The sequence below is a fragment of the Amblyraja radiata genome, chromosome X (genome assembly GCF_010909765.2).
Source record: "Amblyraja radiata isolate CabotCenter1 chromosome X, sAmbRad1.1.pri, whole genome shotgun sequence".
In the NCBI taxonomy this organism is placed as follows: Eukaryota; Metazoa; Chordata; class Chondrichthyes; order Rajiformes; family Rajidae; genus Amblyraja; species Amblyraja radiata.
The window spans coordinates 13,656,703-13,665,054 of record NC_045999.1 but is presented as its reverse complement, the minus strand read 5'-3'; positions in this window follow the sequence as shown (position 1 = coordinate 13,665,054).

Sequence of the window (8,352 nt, the reverse complement as noted above, 5' to 3'; positions counted from 1 at the left end):
GTGCAGCAGCATCTATGGAGCGAAGGAAATAGTCAACGTTTCAGGCCGAAACCCTTCTTCAGACTGAAGTTATGGTTGAAGCAGGGTTTCGGCCCGAAACGTTGCCTATTTCCTTTGGTCCATAGATGCTGCTGCACCTGCTGAGTTTCTCCAGCACTTTTGTCTACCTTCGATGTTCCAGCATCTGCAGTTGCTTCTTAAACAGCTTGTCACTGCACCTCGGTACACGTGACAACAAACTGAACTGAAACTGTAAAGTTTTCATTCACTTGCTCAAAGACTGGAGCTACGTGTAGAAATATTATTCTTGGGTTAGCACAGCATCTGATTTTTTGGAGATGTGCAAAATGAATTTTCGGACTGAACATTTGTACTTGTCTTTCACTCACTCAGGATGTACTTCTAGTCATTGAATTCCTTTAGGAGCTCAATGGTAAGATACACAACATCCTGCTGGTACACGACCTGATCTGACAGAAGTATATAAAATTATGAAAGGCATAGATGGGGTAAACAGGAGGAATCTTTTCCCAAGAGTGGAAATGTCACACACTGGAGAACATAACTTTAAGGTGAGAGGGGCAGATTTTAAATGAGATGTGTGGGGAATGTTTTTTTTATACAGAGGGTGGTGGGAGCCTGGAATGCACTGCCAGGGGTGGTGGTGGATAGTGACGTCTATTGGATATGCACGTGGATATGCGGGGAATGGTGGGGTATGGGTTATGTGTCGGCACATATAGTAGATGTGATAGTGGTGTTTAAGAGGCTTTTAGATGGATACGCATGACTGGAGGGAGATGGATCATGTGCAGGCACATGAGTTTAGTTTAATTTGGCATCATGATCGACACCGACATCATGGACTGAAAGGCCTCATCCCATGCTGTACTGTTTCATGAAAAAGCAGTAGTATTTTCAAAACCAGATGAATAGTTTTAAACAAGATGTGTTGAGTGGCCAGTATCAACTGGGAGATCACCTTCTGAACTTTAAAAGAAGGCCAAAGAAAGTGAAAGAACGCCTGATTCAGATGTGCCAAAGTTCAAGTTCAAGTTTATTGTCACTTAACCAACTAAGGTACAGTGAAATTTGAGTTGTTCGGGCAGTGTTGTAGCCCACTGGAGTGCAGCCTTCTGCAGACTAGGAGTGCAACATTCTGCATGCACTGGAGTGCAACCCTCTGCATTCATTGGTGGAGCCCTCTGCAAGCACTGGTGCCAACCTTGCATGCATTGGAGTGCAACTCTGCATGCAATGGAGTGTGACCCTCTGCATGCATTGAAGTGCATCCCTTACATGCAATGGTGTGTAGCCCTCTGCATGCGTCGTGCACCCCTGCATGCACTTGAGTGCACCTCCTACGTGCACTTGAGTGCACCCCCTGCATGCACTTGAGTGCACCCCCGTGTGCACTGGAGTGCAGTCTATCCATCTAACGAGTGATCACGCAGATATTGTGAACAATGTACTGACCTGCAGCTTTCTTCCTTTCAGGCATATCCGTCACAAAGAAGACGCACACATGTAAGTACTAGTCAGTATTCTCACTCTGTTTGGCTCTGGCTTCCAGCAGCATGGCCACATGTGGTGGACAGCAGGGGCTGAGCTCTGCGTTTGGTGGGTGAGGCAGGAGTTGGGCACACACTGGTCACACCAAAGCCCCGGAGAGGCAGTGATGCACGTGACCGTACACAGGGAACAGGCATGGATGCTCGCCGTTATAGACTGCACTCCAGTGCACGCAGAGGGGCTGCACTCCAGTGCATGCCAAGGGCTCCACTCCAATGCATGCAGAGGGCTCCACTCCTGTGCATGCAGAGGAGCTGCACTCCAGTGCATACATGCACTGGTGATGAAAGGTGCCCACATCTAAGACTGCCTCTGTATTTTAGGCAGAGGCTAATTGGGAAATCTAAAGTGACCAACTACACTATTTTGCTATTGGTTGTGCGATCACCTGAAGCTTACTTTTTCACATTTGAAAGTGATGTTGTATGCATTTGTTGGTGAAAGTATAAATATGCAATGTACAATGCTTGTATGCACCTGGCCATCGGGACTGCTTCACCTGCCTGGTTACTGAATGGTTGAATGACTGATGGAGGTGTACAGCATGGAAGTAGACCCTTCGGCCCACCAAGTCCACGTTGACCATGGATCATCTGCTTACACTACTTCTATGTTATCCCACATTCTCATCCACTCACTACACACTCGAGGGCAATTCACCTACAAACCTGCACTTCTTTCGGATGCGGGAGGAAACCGGGGCACCCGGAGGAAACTCATGCCATTGCAGGGAGAGCATGCAAACTCCACACAGAGAGTGTCCAAGGTCAGGACCAAACCCAGGTTTCTGGTGCTGTGAGGCAGCAGCTCTACCTGCTGCGCCAGTGTGCCGTCCAAATGGTAGCAGGTTTTTCTTCAGGAGATACGTGAGTGTGGAGTACATTCCCCTGTTCATGTGCAAGGGGGTCCCTACTATGTTCAGCATGCAGGGCTAACACCATGTCACGGAGCAATTACCTGAACCTCTCCTTGATACACACTTGACAAATGCAGCAATGGAGGCTTTGGAGAGGGCGCAGAAGAGGTTCAGTGAATGCTGCCTGGATTAGAGAGTACAGGTCCACCACCCTTTTTTACGGCAGCCATGGTTCCAGAGATTTGCTGGATTATCCGTTTTGCCGGACCAACAGAGGTCTCAGCCCGTTCTATGTTCCACGACACCGGCCTGCAAAGTTGGCTATGGAAGTCGGCTATGGGAACAGATCTGTCGTCTCCGGTCAGGATGAAGTTCCAAGGTACACAAAAGCCTGAAGAAGGGTTTCGGCCCGAAACGTCACCTATTTCCTTCGCTCCATAGATGCTGCTGCACCTGCTGAGTTTCTCCAGCATTTTTGTGTGCCTACTTTGAAGTTCCAAGCCCTGGCTGCAGAGGGCAACATTGATCCGCCGATCGGCACAGAAGTCCCGGAGAAGTCGGGATCGGCCTCCTCACCTGGCCTCGGCGCCACATTTATGGGAGGACTTCCTGGGAGGGATTTTGTCCAGATTAAAAGGGAAGGCAGACCACCAGTTGCCGGAAAATCAGTGGTAGGCCTGGATAAGCTATAAGGAGAGGTTGGACAAACTGGAGATTGTTTTCTCTGGAGCCTCAGAGGATTAGAGGAGACCTGATTGAAGTATACAATACTATGAAAGGCATAGATAGGGCAGACAGTCAGAGCCTTTTATTCTTGATCAAAGACTGGAGGGCACAGCATTAAGGTCAGAGGGGCAAAGATTAAAGGAGATGTGAGGGGCAAGTTGTTTTACACGTGGTGAGTGCCTGGAACGTGCTGGAGGCAGATACAACAAGGCTTTTAAGAGGCTTTTAGTTAGGCACGTGGATATGCAGGGAATGGAGGGATGGATCACATGTGGGCGGAGATTAGTTTAAATTAGCATATTCAGCCCACACATTGTGGGCCGAAGGGCCTGTTCCTGTGCTGTACCGTTCTATGTTCTATGATCCACTGTTACATTACAAAATATCTACCTGTTCCTGTGATTTTACATTTGTTTCAACAAAGTCTTGCAATCATTTGACAAAACTAGTGCAGAGGGTCATGAATATAGCACAAAGATTGCTTTACTGAGCAGGTGATGGGATTTGGAGTAGAGGCTCCCTCTGGATTACCAGCTATTGCTTCTACGATTGACTTTGCTGGGTCTGTGAACTGTCTGATATTTGTATTGGTTTATTATTGTCACATGTACTGAGATACAGTGAAATACTTTGCGTGCAATCCAGTCAAATTATACTATAACACAAGCACAATAATGGAAGGCATAGATAGCGTAGATGTGGAAAGGATGTTTCCACTGGTGGGAGAGTCTAGGACCAGAGGTCATAGCCTCAGAGTTACAGGGTGTTCTTTTAGAAAGGAGGTGAGAAGGAACTTCTTTAGTCAGAGGGTAATCCGTGGAACTCAATGCCACAGAGGGCTGTGGAGGCCAAGTCAGTGGATATTTTTAAGGCAGAGATTGACAAATTCTTGATTAGAACGGGAGTCAAGGGTTATGGGGAGAAGGCAGTAAAATAGTAAGATTAAACGAGAACTTACCAGTTTGAAGTTTGATCTGTATTTTATGAGTTACGATGAGGGATTAAGTGAAGAACCCGTCCAGCACGCATGCGCGACATACTTCAAAGCAGCGGTGTGGAATCACAGACAGACACAGTAATTGAAATAAACATAGTAAAGAAAAGGAGAGCTTAGTTACCAGTTTGATCTCTATTATTGAGGGTGGGAGCGGAGGGCACGTAATCCCTCATCGTAACTCCTCATAAAATACAGATCAAACTTCAAACTGGTAAGTTCGCGTTTAATCTTACTATTTTACTTCGGAGTCACGTGAGTGACTACGTGAAGATTTTAAAGCTCTGTGATTTCAAACCGTGTAACAGTTCATACTTCACTCACTGCCAAAGTCCTTGAGGGAGGAAGTGTGTTATCGTAATCAACCAATGAATCTGTTTGTAAAAAACAATAATGGTATTTATTAACAATAACAAAAAAAAAAAAATTGCTCCCCCGGGCTTAAATTATATATTTGCAGATTGTAATATTTTCTCTGCAAATGAAGCAGGTTTTGCCAACGGCTTATTGTAAAAAGTTCGGAATGTTCTTTCCCCAGACCACCCCGCTGTAGCCAGGATGTGGTCTATTGGCACGTCCATTCTTTTAGCCGCCGACGTGGATGCTGCCCTGGTGGAGTGAGATTTGTACATGTTAGTATTTATACCAGCAGCTTTCAGCACCTGCTTGAGCCATCTTGAAATGGTTTGGCTCGTCACCCGACCATAAGGTTTTTTGTGGCTGACCCATAAGGCTTTTTCACTCCCTCGATGGATTTTTGTTGTGTCTATATAGGACAGTAGGTGGGTCATGGCACATAACCGTGGTTCTGGTGGGTAAGCCCGGAATTCCATGACTGGGTTAGATGTTCCTGGCCTGCTCTGTTTGACCAGTCCCTGGATAGTAAATGAGACATGGTCTGGAGTTATGATCATGTTGTCCAGTCGTAAAAGGTGAAGTGACTGGACTCTTTGTGCTGACACAAGTGCCATCAGCATGATCGTCTTGAGAGGTAACTGTTCCAGGGTGAGGGACCTGGCTGGTGACCATCGCCTGAGGTATGTCAGGACCACACTGACATCCCAGATATGGGTGTACCTAAGTCTGGGGGGGTTAGAGTTGTATATCCCCCTCATGAGTTTGACCACCAGCGGGTGGGACCCCATGGCCTGTTGTCCTGGTGCCTGTGTTAAATAGGCAGACAGAGCACTTCTAGCTGTGTTGATGGCGCTGTAGCTGAGTCCTTCATTGTGGTGACTGTTGAGGTTGAATAGGTGGTTCCTGTATCCAAGCAGTATTTCTCCCACTTCTTGATACTAGATAAGTACTGTTTCCTTGTGGATACACGGTGGGATGCTGTCATGGTGTTGATGATGTTTTCTGACAATCCCAGACCCAGCAAAGGCCTTTTCAAAATCTGCAACCCAGGAGTTTGATTTTATCATGGCATGGGTGGCTTGTGCCAGATACTGGGTGGGTTAGCAATTCTGGGTTACTAGGAAAAGTCATAGGGGTTTCGACGATCATGTCGAGGAGCACTGGGAACCATGGCTGAGTAGGCCAGTCGGGTACTATCAAAATACCTGAAGCAGAGTCCATATGTATTTTGCGTAGTACCCGACTGATGAGGCAGAAGGGAGGAAATGCATAAAAGAATAAATTTCCCCAGTCCAGCGCGAACGCATCTACCGCTGCTGCCTCAGAGTCTGGTTCCCAAGCGACATACATAGGAACCTGGTGATTTATTCTGGATGCAAATAGGTCGATATCTGGCGTGCCATATTGCTTGGTAATTTTAGCAAATACTTTGGGGTTTAACATCCATTCGGTGTTGTCATTGAATTTGCGTGACCTGGTGTCTGCCACTGTATTTAGCTTACCCGGCAGGTAAGTTGCTGATAGCCAAATATGTCTGTCGACACACCATTGCCAGATTGTGTTGACCAATTTGTCGCATGATATCGATTTTATGCCGCCCACATGGTTAATATAGGCCACCACCGTAGTATTATCTATTTGTAACCGAACATGCAAGTGATGCATATTTGTTGAATATGCTTTTAATCCATAAAATGCACCCAACATTTCTAGATAATATATGCCCAGTGTAAGTAGTAACGATGACTCTGGGTTAGTCCATCTACCACCTGTGCTGGATATGGAATTAGTTGCTCCCCAGCCTTGAGCACTGGCATCTGTTTGGATAACTAATGTAGGGTTAATGACGATGATAGGGCTGGAACTATGCCGAATGTTCTCTACCCACCACTGTAGCTCTGATATTGCTTCATTGGGTAATTTCATGATCCGGTCAAAGTGACCTGCATGTCGTTTTAGTGCCTGCACTTTTGCTCTTTGTAAGTTTTGAAAGTGCAAAGGTCCAAATTGTGTAGCTGGAAATGCTGCTACCATTTTCCCAATTACTCTTGCCACTTGTCGAATAGTTGGTCGATCATTGACCATTAAATTGTTACATGTTTGTGCCAATTCAGCTGTTTTGTTTTTTGGCAAAGTTACAGACATGTGGACTGAGTTAATTGTGAAGCCCAGATAGTCCATGGTTGTGGATGGCTTTAACTTAGATTTATCTGGATATAAGACAAATCCCAAGGTTTCAAACAATTGTTTGGTAGCTGACACAGCTGATATAGCCAATTCCATGGTTTTGCCTACTATTAAGATATCATCAAGATATGCCATGACAATATGTTTTTGTCTTCTTAATATTGCCAAGGCTGGTTTTAGTATCTTGGTGAATAATCTTGGGGCTGATGTCAAATCGTAAGGCAACGCTTTAAACTGCCATTGTTGCCCCATCCAGGTAAATTTCAGGTATCTGCGATGATCCTTATGAATGGGTACTGAATAGTAAGCATCTTTAAGGTCAATGCTTGCCATGAAGTATCCTTTGGAAATCAGTTGTTTGGCAGTTACAAACGTTTCCATTTTGAAATGTACATACTTAACAAACATATTTAGTGAAGTTAAGTCAATGATGATGCGACATCCACCATCTTTTTTAGTTTTAGTAAATATATTAGAGAAAAATTCCAAGGGTTCATGTTTGGTTTTTTCAATGATACCCTTTGTGATTAGCCTCACCAGTTCAGCTTGTCCCTCTCGTTTTTCTTTAACTGAGAGGAAAAAGACCCTTTGGGGTGAATGCTGAACTGGTGGTAAGTTTTCTAACGTAAATTCTATTTTGTATCCACGAATGCTGTTGAGTATATACTTGTCATTCGTGATAGACTTCCATGCTTGCTCAAACAGGTGTAATCTCCCCCCTGTTAGTATAGAGCCCCCACTTTCTATATGCTGGTAGGAACCAGACCCACCTACCTCCACGGTTACGGGTGTTTCCTTTGCTTCTTTGTCGATGAGTCTTCTGTGTTGTCTGACGTGTTGCTGTTGGTTGGGGGTGGCGCATTTTCCATGGGGTCCGCTATGGGCCTTGGCCTAAAAAAGGCTTCCGGTGGTGATGTGCGGACCCCGAGCTTTCACCAGTCCCATAAGGTAGACGTCGACTGGTGGACGCGGTGGGGTACTGCCGCTTGGGTTTAGTGGGTTTGCTCGTCCCGGGGCCTGCCCTCATGAGGCCAAATGTTTTGGAATCCTCCTCCATGTCTTTTACTTTCTTGGAGAGGTCCTTGCCGAAGAGCAGGATTTCTGGCTCTGTGGTCGGCGTTTTGAACAAACCCGCGAATTTCGGGTTGAGGGCAGGTCTTATAATCTCCTTGCGGAGGTTGTTAATTTCAAACTGGGTATTGCACAGCAGTGCGAGTGTATCCTGCTGATTCGTGGTCATTTCTGTTCCATCCACAGAACGAGCATGGCTGACGTCAGGAGCCTGAGGATCCGCTGTAGTTTTTATCTCTTGATTGCGTATATTTGGCCCAACGTGCCCCCAGATTTGGCTGTTGACAGCCGGCACTTTGAGCGAGGCACAATTCTCAGGGGCCGAATATAGCTCTAGGGCCTCATTAACCACCTGCTCCGGTAGGGGCCTGTAGGATAGGTGGTTAATGCTGGCCGCCAGTTTTGGCTCTAATGGCCGTCCTGCACGTGGAGCTGCCACGTAGCGGTCTACCACACCCAGCAGCTCTTCCTGTTCCTGTACCCCAGGCATACTCCTGACATCTTCGGCCAGTGACCCCTCTTCTTGACCAGCCCAGCCCTGGTCGCCAAAGCTGCCCTCGGATGAGGGGGAAGCGATGGCCAGTGCGTG